This window comes from Ambystoma mexicanum, chromosome 2p (assembly GCF_040938575.1).
Source record: "Ambystoma mexicanum isolate Mex_15411 chromosome 2p, UKY_AmexF1_1, whole genome shotgun sequence".
NCBI lineage: Eukaryota > Metazoa > Chordata > Amphibia > Caudata > Ambystomatidae > Ambystoma > Ambystoma mexicanum.
In genome coordinates, this window is record NC_090923.1 from 371,733,759 (window position 1) to 371,747,995 (window position 14,237).

Here is a 14,237-nt window from a genome sequence, read left to right on the forward strand (position 1 = left end):
GGGATTGGTCAGTAAAGTTTAGTGAGTGTGTTGTGCTAGTAAAGGTTTTCTCAGATATTCTTTTTGCTGAGAGAAGAACAGATAGCTATGGCTGAGTGTTTCAAAAAACAGATTGTGTGGATTTTGGGAGACTCGTGTATACATTGGTTGAAGGTGCATGCAGAAAGCTGCGGAGTATCTATAGATCTTGGATTCGCACATGTGGAAGTGCACTGACATGGAGTGCGTGGAATGAAGTGGTTGGTCTTGCTACCTCTCTGTGCAACTTTGGAGATAGAGGAACATCCAGACATAATTGTAATTCATTGTGGAGGGGACAGTTTAGGACATGTGGAATTTATTTGCAATTTGCAATGAAAGAAGGACTTCATAAGATCATGGACATGTTTCCAAACTCCAAAGTAATTTTTTCACGGATTGCGCAGAGACAAATGTGGCGTCGTTCTTTCTCATGTGGTCCACAAATGGAGAAAGCAAGGCGTAATGTTAATAAGGCTGTTTGTGCCTTCCTAAGAGATTTTGGCATGTCCTCTTTTCACAATGAAAATATTATGTTTCGTAGTACATACATTTTTCGCAGAGATGGAGTCCATCTTACTTATGCTGGCAATCAGATTTTTCTGAGAAATGTACAAAATGCATTGCAACCTTTTTTAGAAATACAGCATCCATTTTGAAATAGGTGTTAAGTATTTATAATTTTTGACATACAAACACCTCCCAAAGGCTCTTTTCAGAGCCACCACTTCCTCCCAGAGAAAAATGCAATGGTTACAATAGGGTAGTACCCCAATTTTTTTTTATGTTCGCGAACTGTCCGCGGACTTTAAAGAAATACAAAGGGCCCTGTTTTATTTATCTTCACTTCTATTTTTTAACTGTGAAAGGCGGCTCTGAAAAGAGCCTTATTTTTTAGATTTTTGTTATTTTGTATTTTTTTTGTTTTTTTATACACGACACACTAGGAGAGAAGGGGAAAGAAGGGTAAAGGGGTTACCCCAACCACAGGGATAAGAAAGGGCGAGCTGAGAGAGGAAGATGTAGAGTGGGTTTTATTTGGGTAGTGAGCAGGTCTTCTCGTGCTGTGAGACGATAGTCTCAAAAGCACTCCGAAGTCGCTCCCCCCTGCAGAGTACTGTGTCACAGTACATACATACAACTGTGAACCTCGAAAGGTAAGGGTCATCAGAATTCTGTATGGCCTGTGAGGCAGCTTGAGGAAGACGCTGTCCCACAGAGGTGTTCCTTGTGGTCACAGGATCAGAAACGGAGGATGAAGGAGAGGCAATCAACCTACTACGCTCTTCACAAGGTACAACCTGGCGAATGGCCCCAGTGTGGAATGACTTGAGGTGTCGCTTCATGGTAGTGGTCCCAAAGCTGTACAAACCATGCCTCCCGCGACTGAGTACCATTTTGCACTCATTGCAGGTGACACGGTTCGCACGAGCCTTAGGACCATTCCCATGAACGGTAAATAACCGCCACACCCAAGACTCACGTCTAGTGCGGGTAGTAGGGATTTCCTCTACCTCATTCTCATCATCCTCTTCTTCCTCCTCTGCATCTTCACTCCTGTTCCCCTCTTCAGGCCCTTGGGAAGGTGGTGGTGGTGGAGGGGGTGGGGGTGGTGCTGAAGCAGGTGCAGCACCAGGTGGCAGTTCTGCAGCCTGGGATGCCATCTCGATGGTGGAATCAGCAAGTTGCTGGAGAAATAGCTGTTCTCTGAAGAATAGCCATAAACACAATGAGAATAAGCTCTAGGGCGTGGTCTTTTATGGGGGTGCTTGTACGCGGTATGTGGACATGCGAGCTGTCCGCGGACAGATCGAACACAAAAAAGGGTTCAAAAAGTTTCAAAAGATATGTAGAAACTCAGGATTACTATGTGGGATTTACTCGAAAATGTACTTTAAATTGTTCGGGGACACGAACAGTGTCCGCATTCAAAACACGCGATCGGCATGGGTGCGGTCACATGATTCCTTCGCGAACAGGTCCGCGAAGGAAGCTCCAGTCCGCAGGACACCAAATGTACGGACATTGGTTTGCGCATGCGCGTTGATGTTCTACGGACAGTGTTCGGGTCCTGAATTAATTAAAAGTGTGTCACACATCAAACGAACATTTCTGGACATCGCGTATGTTCTAGAACAGTTTAAACTTGCTAGCGAACACTACGGACAGATATAGTGTTCTTTAGGACACTTCCATTTTCGTTTGATTACGAACTTTTTAGGACATCAATTGTGTTCTTAGAACATTTAACTTGCTAGCGAACATTACGGACAGGTATAGTGTTCTTTAGGACACCTCCATTTTTGTTTAATTACGAACATTTCAGGACACCAACTGGGTTCTTAGAACAGTTCTAACTTGCTAGCGAACAGTACGGACAGGTATAGTGTTCTTTAGGACAACTCCATTTTCGTTTAATTACGAACATTTCAGGACACCGCTTGTGTCCTTAGAACAGTTTCAACTTGCTAGCGAACAGTACGGACAGGTATAGTGTTCTTTAGGACACCTCCATTTTCGTTTAATTACGAACATTTCAGGACACCGCTTGTGTTCTTTGAACAGTTTCAACTTGGTAGCGAACAGTACGGACAGGTATAGTGTTCTTTATTAGGACACCTCCATTTTCGTTTAATTACGAACATTTCAGGACACCAATTGGGTTCTTAGAACAGTTTCAACTTTCTAGCGAACAACACGGACAGGTATAGTGTTCTTCAGGACACCTCCATTTTCGTTTATTTACGAACATTTCAGAACACCCGCGCTGTCCGCGGACATCTACATTGTTTTTAAAAAAATAAAAAGTGGGAAGTAATTACAACACAATATAAAAATGTAACTTTATTTCACATATATTAATAATTTATGACAGAGAAGGTGAGGCAGAAACAGAAACAAAAACAGGAAAATTAGGGGTTTCAACATGATTGATATCAGGTGAAGAAGGGATGGAAGTCTCATCAAAACGTTTAGGATTATGGAGAGGTTTTGGGGATAATTGAATGGGATATGGTGAGGGGGGACAAGTACATGTGGGACAATGGTATGAGGTTTTTGATTTAAAATGATCCTCAACAAAAGTTTTCAAATTATTAAAATTGCTCCATAATAAATCAATTTTTTCTTTTAAGCTGGCAAGCGTGTTTTCCATAACAGTTTCTTCAGACATATTTTCTATTTTGGTATGCTCTGTACAAAAATATATATATATATGTTATATATATATAAAATAATAACACTTAAATGGTTTATATTGTAAAGTGTGTACCATTAGCTTCACTATTTTCTGACATTTCGCCATGTGGGAAGTGCTCCTCTAGCCATTCCAGAGTACTAGACATTTCTGTGAGAAAAAAAATAATAATAATAATATTTTTTTTATCTAATACAGAACGTTTATAAAGCTATGAGTAAAATGATGTACACTTACTATTTCAGGTAAGATATGTTCTGAGTAGTCTGTACGTCTGGTCTTGGTCTTAGTTGTGGAGTTTCTGTGAGGTAATTATGTTGGAAGCCTATTTATCTTCTCTTGGTATATTCCATTTTAGAATATATTGTATTTAAATGAATGGTTAGTGTGGTATATATATATGGGTTACATTTCTTATGTATTATTACATATAATTTGTATGTGTACTACTTTGTGAATTTTTGTAATGTTATCATGTTGTAATATAACAATGAAACATGCTCCCCCCCCAGACTTTTTAGGTAGTGGTACTGTTGTCCGATTATGTCCGCGGACATCAAAAATGTTCGCGGACATTACATTCAGTAGAAGTGGTTCAGTATGTTCCATATTACATGTACATAAAGTCAAAGTTACTATTGTTAAGCTTTGTTACTAAAAACCTATGAAATTCAGTTAAAATACTTTGTTAAAGGGACATTATGGTTAAGTTGTGCTACTAAAAACCTATGAAATTCAGTGAAAAAAACCTTGTTAAAGGGACATTATGGTTAAGTTGCGCTACTAAAAACCTATGAAATTTCGTTGAAAAAAACATTGTTAACGGATCGTCATGGTTAAGTTGCGCTACTAAAAACCTATGAAATTCAGTGAAAAAACTTTGTTAAAGGGACGTTATGGTTAAGTTGTGCTACTAAAGGGGGCGCTGTTGCGCAGGAGAGAAAATGGCGGCTCTCGTGTGAGCTCCGGCTAGACCCGGGCCGCAAAGCCAGAAAAGATCATTTGCAGGCACCGGTTATTATGTCATCAATGACATTTGTGATGTCATCTTTGATGTCCTGGGTTTTAGTCTTAGCAGTGCACGGTGGTGGCGTGAGTTATGGTTGCTTAGCTTACCATAACTGGGGAATTTCAAGGGTTTTTCGGTTTTACTTGGAACCATAATGTCCCTTTAACAAAGTTTTTTCACTGAATATATATATATACATCATACTATATAATACAAGGCCAAATGTATGTTTGTCTGAAGTTGCCCTGCGCCCACTTCACCTGTTACCACCACTAGAGGGAGCTGTTACCTTATGCATACAACAATAAGGGTTCAAGTTGTGCAGTAGAGATGACCAGTTTTGTCTGTTATTACCCACAGAGGGAGCTGTTGTCTAACGCATACAATAATTAGACTTCAAGTGCATCTTCCAGGCAAAGAAAATGTGAATTTCAACAATGATGACATACAATTAGCTGCACAAAAGGCCAAGACAGGGATACCACTTAAACAGCATACTTCAAGTTGCATACACAGTAAATATATAAAAAATAAATAAAAAACACAAACAGAAATGTATTTGTATAAACACTATTCACTAACAAAATGAATTACTTTGTTTCCCCATACAGATGACTTTCTGTAAATACAAGTATTTTTGGCACATCATTCCTCCACAATGCGTCCAAAGAGAATTTTAACACATGTAGATGCAGAAAAGGTTAAACGCTAAAGAAATGAGGCTCAACATATATATAGGACAAACATGACTGAGCAACAAAGGGCAAGTCAATGTGAAAACAATACTGCAAGCAAACGGAAAAATAGGGCCACAACAGCTCGGGAAGGAGCTCTACAATGGGACATGCAATGATCACGTTCTGCAGCCTGTAGAATAAATATGAGAGATGCAGAAAGAGCCCTTGTATGGGAAACCAATCGTGAATGCAACAAAAATGTTTGCGCCAACATCACTGATAAAGAAAATGCTGCTCAACGGAAATTTTACGAAAACAATGATGGGAAACGTCCATCCCACAAAACGTACAACCGTTTGGAATTTAATGAAGACAATATCCACACGCACATCTGTGGTTAACTTAACTTTTTGTGCAACTTCTGCATGGCAAAGCATTTTCCATTAGGACAAAGAAGTGATAAGCTGTTTAATAAAGTTTGCAATAAAGGCTAAATCCAACTAGATGACATACAAGTTTCAACACTGATCTAACAACTAATGACTGGACATCCCACACATTCACAAAATGTTATCGATAATATTCATTCTATCAATAGTGCATTGATTTTTGCATCAATGGGAGCAAACATTGAGCCACCTCCAGGATACGGACCATATTGATTTTGAATAAATGCCAAATATATCACCAATCTGGTGCCTTAGATCCTGAAATTTTGCACAGCTGTACATTTTAGATCCTGAGGAATCTGGGTGCAAAAAAGAGCCATGCTACATGAAATTTTGGGGTGTCACGTCAATTGTTTGAGGTGAGTTAAGTTCATATATGTCTTAGTATAACCATTTCGCTGAAGCATATAGCATGCTGTATGAGGTAGAGCAACAATGAATCCATGTAGCCACCTTAAATCGAGTTCAACCACCAAACGTTTCTATGGTAATCCTTCAGGACCGGACATCTAATTCCAGAAGCTATAGCGCCCAAGGAGTTAATGAGGTGACTGTTATCCTCCAACATTCAGATGGTGAATTTCCCCTTCAAGGCAACCTTCTTATTCATTGCTGCACTACAGATCAAACAAAAAAATACAATAAGAATAAGTGTTGTGGACCCTAATCTCGAACCATTGATGTATCCTATGTTATTCCCATATGGTTACTTAAATTGGGGGGCCAACATCAATTAGTAATGTAAAAAGACGACCACCCACCAACCCAAGGATAAGAGTTAGTCAAATGAAATACTACTCTTACAGGACGTCTAGTTGGGATCAAGACAATCCTGCCTTAGGGCTGGCGAGTTGACACAGCAGTACTTTGTTGGAAGTTAAGGCAGTACTCTCTGCCACTTTGGAATTCATTTTGGAAAGCTGTTAACATTGCCGTGGATACACTGCAAACCATTGCAATGTTGTGTACTGTGAACGTGTAGAGACTACTGGCGGTCCCTTTTCCTTGTTTGTGGCAACTGCGAGCTGGTGAGGAAGAGGAGGGACTTGCTCAGCTCTAAATACCCTGCCCTGGCATGAAGCGCTGTGAAGCGCCGTGAAGGACGGCAAAGGGCAGTTAAGGTAGTTGAGACAGGGGTGTCACAGGCATTGTGGATCATCCCTTCATTCCTCTGCCTTCATCTGTGCCTTAACATGAAAAAAATCAGCGCTGCGAAGCAAGTGGCAGTAAGTGGTCTGCTGTTACTCCGGGGGAAATCTGTAACTGCGAGTCTATCTACAGTATGCACTACCAAGGAGGAGCTTGCTGTGAGGAAGTGACAGTACTTAATAATGGCACAGGTGCAGAGCATGAAGTGGCACTAAGTGGCCTGCCGTGGTCCACCTGCGGCCTCGGGACACTGGGGCACCCATTTGGATGATTAAACATAATATACGCCTACCTGTGCCCTACGTTCTTTTTACTTTATGTGGGAACGGATTAGTGCCTTGAGGTGGTAACATCAGGAGAGAGGCTCATCAGCGGTTTGCAATGAGTGCCTATTGCATCCTATTTATTTTGGCCCACTCTGATATTAATATGGCACTAGTAAAAATGCAAAAGTGCTTAGTGAATGTGCGCGTAGTGGCAAGTACACAAGCAGCCCACATTCACCAAATGCTAGCTCCAATGGGACACCTTGCTCAAAAAAAGATAAATCAGATTAGGTTTGGGAGACTCAGCCTAGGATTACGGGCTTCTTTGGGGTGGTGCCGTTGGGAATGGAAACCAGTGAACCCACAGAAATAATATCAATTCCGTCAGGTAGCACGGTCGTTGACCTGGGGAAGTGCAGTACATGCCGCAGCCCAAGTGACAATAACAATTCTTTATTAAATCTCTGTTTGGGCTTGCAGAGAAATTTGATGGGTGCACCGAGTTGGGTCCGGACCTCTTCACCAGGGCATTATGATAATATAATTGGCACTAACCTGTCTATGACACCTGACTTGGAAAAGTACATATCTTCTTCCAGCTCGTCAGACGATGATAACGAGGTCGATACCTCCTTCCAATCCATTGACTCCCCACAATGAGAGGAAAGGACAGTCACTCCTACTTTGAATGCTATGGTATCCACGGTTGATGCATTATTTGCACTGTTTTAATATGGCAGACGAGCAACAAGAACTCAAGAGAATCCTCCAAAAAGTTGTTGATGCCATTCTGGCGTCATATAAAGGATGTGGAAAACATAAACACTAATGATGAGGAAGCGCTTGTTGGAACTGAAGCAGCCAGCAGAGGTGTCTGCTAGCCAGGCATCCTCACCTGGAGTATTATGTATAATCTCTTCACTCCACGCCGCCTTGATATCGCCAGGCTGACAGCTAATGCTGATATTGGGCAAGATAACATTTCTGCACACCATGACCGAGGCGAGAGAGATCTCGAAGCACTTTAACAAACAGGAGAGGACATTATCGCTGATACAGAGCTTGATAATTCTTTCCAACCAGTGCGTAACAGAAGAAGACGTAGGCGTCTGCTGCAGAAAGCTAATAATGCTAATAAACAGGCAAAGTGCATGGAATCTGGGACTGCACCTATTATATGTCGGTGCAGGCATGATGCCAGCGTATTGCCTAGTAAAACCATGTTTATGAGAACACTTGTAGAAGGCACTAGTCAGCAAGTGCAATTGCAAGGCCCCATATATAAATGAATGCATACTGACTTAAATAAAGTGGATCCTCTGATCCCTCTGAATTTTGAAAGTAGACCGATCAAAAGGTGTCAATTCCATCCGCAAAGCCCAATATTCAATATTCGATGTGCAGGACTGCTGCCCAATCAGTCTTATAGTGATGAGCTACCTGCAGCATACTACAAACATCGAGCTATACTTAACTATAGGGCTGGCCCCACGCAGATTCAGCCTTAGGCTGAAAATGGCCTGCCTTTGTGAAATGGGTAAAAGTTGAGCAACTGAACCCAACCTCAACTAGCCCATTTCTGACTCAAAGCCATTTGTAAGACTGATGGCATAGAATACCCCTGTTAAAAAACATCTAATTGGATCACATAGCACACATCATGATCACCCAACTAATTGGGCCTTAATTGAATTCACCTCGCCTGTGGTGGTAGCCCTACTTAGTTCTTGCCAAACAAAATTGAGAGAACTTGGATACCAATTAACGGTATGCCGAACACACAGTTTTTCTTTCTTCTGGTGAAGATGTGCCTGCCATTAAAATCTTATCTGCTAGCACTTTGACTCTCATTGATCACAACACATAAAGATTAAGCATCTTGGCTTACCTTGTTAAACCTGTGGCAAGCAATAAAAAGATGAGAGAGGTGGACCAACGGATTCACAATTCCTTTGAAGCTAATGACTACAGACAATCCAATGTACTGGAGATTCAAAATTGGCTCTCCTGGAACAATTGTGGTCATAGCTCCTCCTTATGCAATTCTTCTGATTGAAAGAGATGTTTTCTTATTGCAGGAGACTTGGGTGTGTGGAGATGTCTGCCTTGATGGTTCTAATGTCCTATGTCCTATGTCGACCTGTACAGCGGAAAACATTAGGCCGGCCTACTGAGGGCTTAGCAATAGGAGCTAGGAACCAGATCAGTCTGAAGGACTTTTCTGTTGGGCCCTCCAGCCCATATGCATGAGCAACCATCTTGGAAGATCTTTTGGTGCACACCAATAGGACCTTTGTCATTAATTTATATGTTCGACCCAGTGGAATGGTTTCAAAAAGAATAATTCAGGAGACTATAGAACAGCTTTTATACCAATGGTATGAGCTCTGTAACAGAGTGGTAATTGCGAGTGACTTTAATGCTCACTGTCTCCTACAAGTTGCCATGCCTCCTCCAGTTTCCGACCCAAGGCATGAAATTAAGTAAGAACAGGGGGACCAACGATGGGGCCATTTTTACATATGCATTGCCTAATATCTCTGAATAGTAATCTTTGGGAAGGCATTGCCGCAGGCTCTACGTGGACTAACGGCAAAGTCTCTTCCTGCATTGACTATGTTGTTATTGACCACTCACAATGGTCCTGTTGTAGCGCCCTAACTATTCTCTATACTGCATTACGTGACCATGCAATGTTAACTTGGACGCAGTCTTTGCCTGCTCATTGGAAAATTAAACAAAATGTAATGAGCATTGCAGTCAACTCACAAGATTATCGGATCATATAGGCCGCTTGCACTGTAAAAAAAAAGTAAACCAATTGATCCTCACAGATTGGAGAATTGGTTTAATTCCAATAATTGGGACATGCGATCTACCATGGAAATGTTATCGGGCGGCTTCATTTAACTCAACATAAAAAACACATTAACGATTGTGTCATGGGTCTTGCTGATATTTGAGTTCACCAATGTAAAATGTTATATCGCAATGCAAGAGCAGCAGTTAAGAAAAATAATTTTCTAGAATGTAGCGATCGAACTGCACAAGTCACTTCTCTTGAAACCCAATGGAACTGGCTAAAACAGCACACAGTGTTGTTCAGCTTACTGAGGAGTAATGATAACATGTTTTGGGCTTCTGACAGAAAATATCTTGACAGAAAATATCTTGCAGGTAATACTCCTGTGAAGCTTAATTCCATTTCTGAGGGTACTTGGGCTTCTGCAATAGCTGAAATCTGTTCTGATGGTAATTTGGTAGTGCCAGCGGGGGAAACCTTTATTTATGAAGAGGAAAACATCACTGGCTTCAGGTTTGATGATATACTTGAAATTATCAAAAAACTGAAGCCCTCTAGGTCTCCAGCTCCCGACTCTATAGCAAATGTTGTTATTAAGGCTAACCCGACTGTTTGGGTGGGTATATTGCACCAACTATAACTCTGGGTCATGAATAGTGGCAGGATACCTGTAAACTGGAGGGAGTCCATTCTTGTCCCCTTTTTTAAAAAAGGGCGACAGAGTGGACCCCTTCGACTACAGGTTATTAGCAATGTTAAATTCGAGTTCCAAAAAGTTTTCCTCACTCATTCTAAAAAAATTGAATCGATGGATGGACCAGAAGGGTGTGAGAAACCTAGGGGTATTCTCCCATGTAGACTCGAGAATCCTCTATTTAGGTGGCCAGGCGAGGGCCATTGCTCTTGGATCCCAACCCTGGGGATGGACAAGAGAGGGAGGATCACCTGAGTAGAGGAGCCTGGGGTTTTTGTCGTGGGAGTATCCCAGGTGAGACGCGGTATTCCAACAAAACGTCAGACAAGGTGGAGGCGTCTTCATGGGATATTCAGGCCAGAAGGATGTGGAAGTATCATATTAGGACAAAACAGACAAGGCATAAGGCCAGATAAGACAAACACAATGTTTTAACCTCAACACCTATTTGTCTTCCCCTGGTTTAAGCCAGAGAGAAAGGAAATCACCCAGTTATATACAGACAGGGTCGAGGGAATCCCCTCTTCCCTCTTTCAATCACCTTATAATGCTTTTGCCCCTAAATATCAATTTACATCTTGCCCTGTCTCCCCCTCCCCATTTCCAACATGGACTTGGACAAGGAAGCCGAGAGCAATGAGGATTATCCATAGAACCGACATAGGAATACAAAGTGAGGCCTACCATGTATCACCTTTTCAATTGTCCCACTAATGGAGTCAGTCAAGGTCAGGTCCTTTACTCCAACTGTGCACCCCTGACTCCCATTGATTATCACCTGCATTATAAAAAAGGGTGGGTCTGCCAGAAGACGAGAGCGGGCTGGGATGCTGACTGGACCATAGGAGCCAAAGAGCAGGGAGTTGCAGGAAGAGAAGCCTTGGAGGATCCAGAGGAGAACGGCATGCTGAGACGTTGGCCCGGTGCTCGTGAGTGGCTGTAGCGTGGCTGGGGAGCCGTTTCTCCAGGGAACTGGAGCGAGGCAGCCTGTATCCTGCTAGTGGTATTCATGGAAAGTGCATGTTTCCTTGGGTTGTTTGCCAGTCCCAAGGATGCCTGAGGGGCAAGTGGTGAGATCCTGACCTCGACCCAATGTATGCAGGAGGGACAACTTACCAGTGCTACACTACACGGTGAGTTTCAAACAAGTGAGAAAAAGAAACCTGGGAGCGTGTGGTTGGCTGGAGCAGAAAGGGGAAAAGACAAGATTTTGTAAAGCAGCACGGAACAGAAAGCAAGAGTGAATGCATAAAAGAATAGAAAGTAAAAAAGAAGCAACAAGGAACGTGGAAAGAAGGAGAAAGCACATTAGCGGCGCAGAAATAAGTCCAGAAGTAAAGACATTTAAAGAGCTATATAAGTAAGAAAAATGTGCGAAAGACCCGAAAGAAGGTGCAAGTGTGCACAAGTAAAGCAGAAATAGTGAAAGACGGTGCAAGTCTGCACAATTACAGCGCAAAAAGTGAAAGAAGGTGCGCGTGTGCACAAATAAAGCAGAAAGAGTGAAAGACGGTACAAGGATTCACAAAGAAAAGTAAAGAGATGGAATGAAAGAAGAGCAGAGTGAAAGCAGCACTGGAGGACAAAGGTGCCAGAGGAGTGATTCAAAGTGCAAATGGAGGGGCCAGCAATGAGAGTGGCTCCACAGGGGAGCAGCAAAAAGCCTGGTGTTTTCAAAAGTCTCTGACACTACCCCATGAAAGAAAAACAAAGTGAACTTTTGTTTAAGACCAGAGGGCCTGGATTTGGCGAAGGGAACCCTTAGAGGCCGAAGGTAAATCCTGAGAAGGTGCACCTTTATTTAAGACCAGAGGGGCCTAGGCATGGGGAAGGGGACAGTGAGAGGCCCACAAAGAACTTTTTGAACTCTCGAGAAAAGGCCACGACTTGGGGAAGGGAACCCTGAGACGCCTAAAAGAAACTGTGTCATTTATTTTTGTGTTTGAGGCATATACTCGGGGAAAGGGAACCCTGAAAGGTCTAAAAAGGAACTAGAAGGATCAAAGCTTGGGGAAGGGAACCCCAAGAGACCCAGAGACATTTGGAAGTTGGTGACGTGCTGCAAGACCCCTATGTGCAAGGTTCTGAGGGCAACCCTTTTAAGTTGAACTAATTTTGTGTCTGGAAGAACTAGACCTATGGGTATGATTACCTGAAGCCAGCTGTTATTTACATTTCTTTTTTAATCTATTTTTTCTTTAAGAAGACTCCCTATCACAATTATTTAAGGGCGAGGGCAAGCATGGGTTTGGGCACAGACAAACTTTGGTTTTGAATTTATGGACATCAACGGCCCTTAGAACCATCAGTTGAGGGAACAGTCCCTTTAGAGTTAGGGCCAGTTAGGTATTACACCAATCCCAAAACTTTATTAAATGAAGGTTTCGAAACTGCCACTTTTGAGTGTGTGTCTCTCTTGAAACCATGCCTGTCTCACAAGGGCCTCTTGAAGAAATGTTAAACAGGCTTCAGAAGGGAACACGGTACATCTTGCAACATTTGCACCATACATTACCTTATGGCAGAGTTTAACAGACGCCTCAACAGAAGATTATATCTCTGCTTTATTGACTATACTAAGGCGTTCGATTCGGTATTAAATCCATTGTTGTGGTCCAAACTAAAGTAATGGGGAATGGACACTCTTCTTCCTTATCTTGTAAAAGTGTTACATACTTATACCGCGGTAGTTATTCGCTTAAATCAAGAGAGGGCCATAAGTTGATCCATGAGCTCGTACCGGGGCCGTAAGAAGGGGTGCATACGTGCAACCCTGTTATTCAATCTATATGTCTCCACCATGAATGAGGCAATATTGTCAGTGTGTAATCCCCCCCCACAATTGTTGGCAAACTTACACCTTGGTTGTTGGACTACACACCAATTCGCTTACAGCATTGTATTGACGCACTCGCCACCTATTCAGTCACCAACCACATGGAAATTAACATTATTAAAACAAAGGTATTGGTGATTGGGGGCAGAGCTACCAGTAAATTGACTTATAAATGGCACTTGGCTGACTCTTCTATTGAGCTGGTAAACAGTAATACATATATGGGTGTACCAATTAAATCTCGTTCCTGCATTATCCTATTGTGGTGAGATAATTACCACTAAAGCCCTGAAAAAGTGGATTATGATGAAATGGTTTGTGGATCAAATGTAGAGGACCTACTGTTCATAAATCACCTGAGTGTAAATCCTGGGGCCCTTTATGGTCTTGAGGCACTGTCCACCTGACAAGTGGCGTGGCTGGAGAGAATGGAAGGGAAGATTCTTCGCTTACTGCTGGGCACACCCAACATGGTACCTTTTAAGGCACTGAGATGCAAATTGGGACTTCCTTCCCTCAGACCTTTGTGGCTTGCACAAAGATGCAAACTACTCCTCCAGTTCAAGAGTTTATTTATGGATACCAGAACTCTACTGAGTCTGATAGCCCAACATTTTCGGGAAGAGAGGTTCAATTCCTTTTTGCAAGACCTTCAAAGCTCTATATTAAGACATCTGACAAAAATAGATCTATCTTTGGAACTGGTGCAGGATACCTCAAATTCTCATGTCCTTTTAAAGAATAAAACCAGAATGTGAGACACAGTGATTATCACAGGGAAACTGCATGAGAAAAATAATGATAGGGAATATAGCACACAAAGGTACTTTTTGGATTCTCTATGTACTTACTTGACTAAGTTGTGTGCTGGTGATCTAAGAAGATTCAACATATATCTACAATTTAATTCACGAATATGTGTGCAGTTGGGTGAATATTCCCTGTGAAGATAAACTTTGCTGTTTGTGTGGGGGTGCTGTAGAAACCAGCCGCCACAGAATCATGACACGAGTCAGAGTAGAGAATCATATTCTCAAATGTTGCCAGCTTTTCCGGGTGAACAACTTTTGAATAACTTTTGCAACATCCTAAAGTCTTTTGAAGAACTGAAAAGGTTTTCCCAAACATCCAGCTGCACTT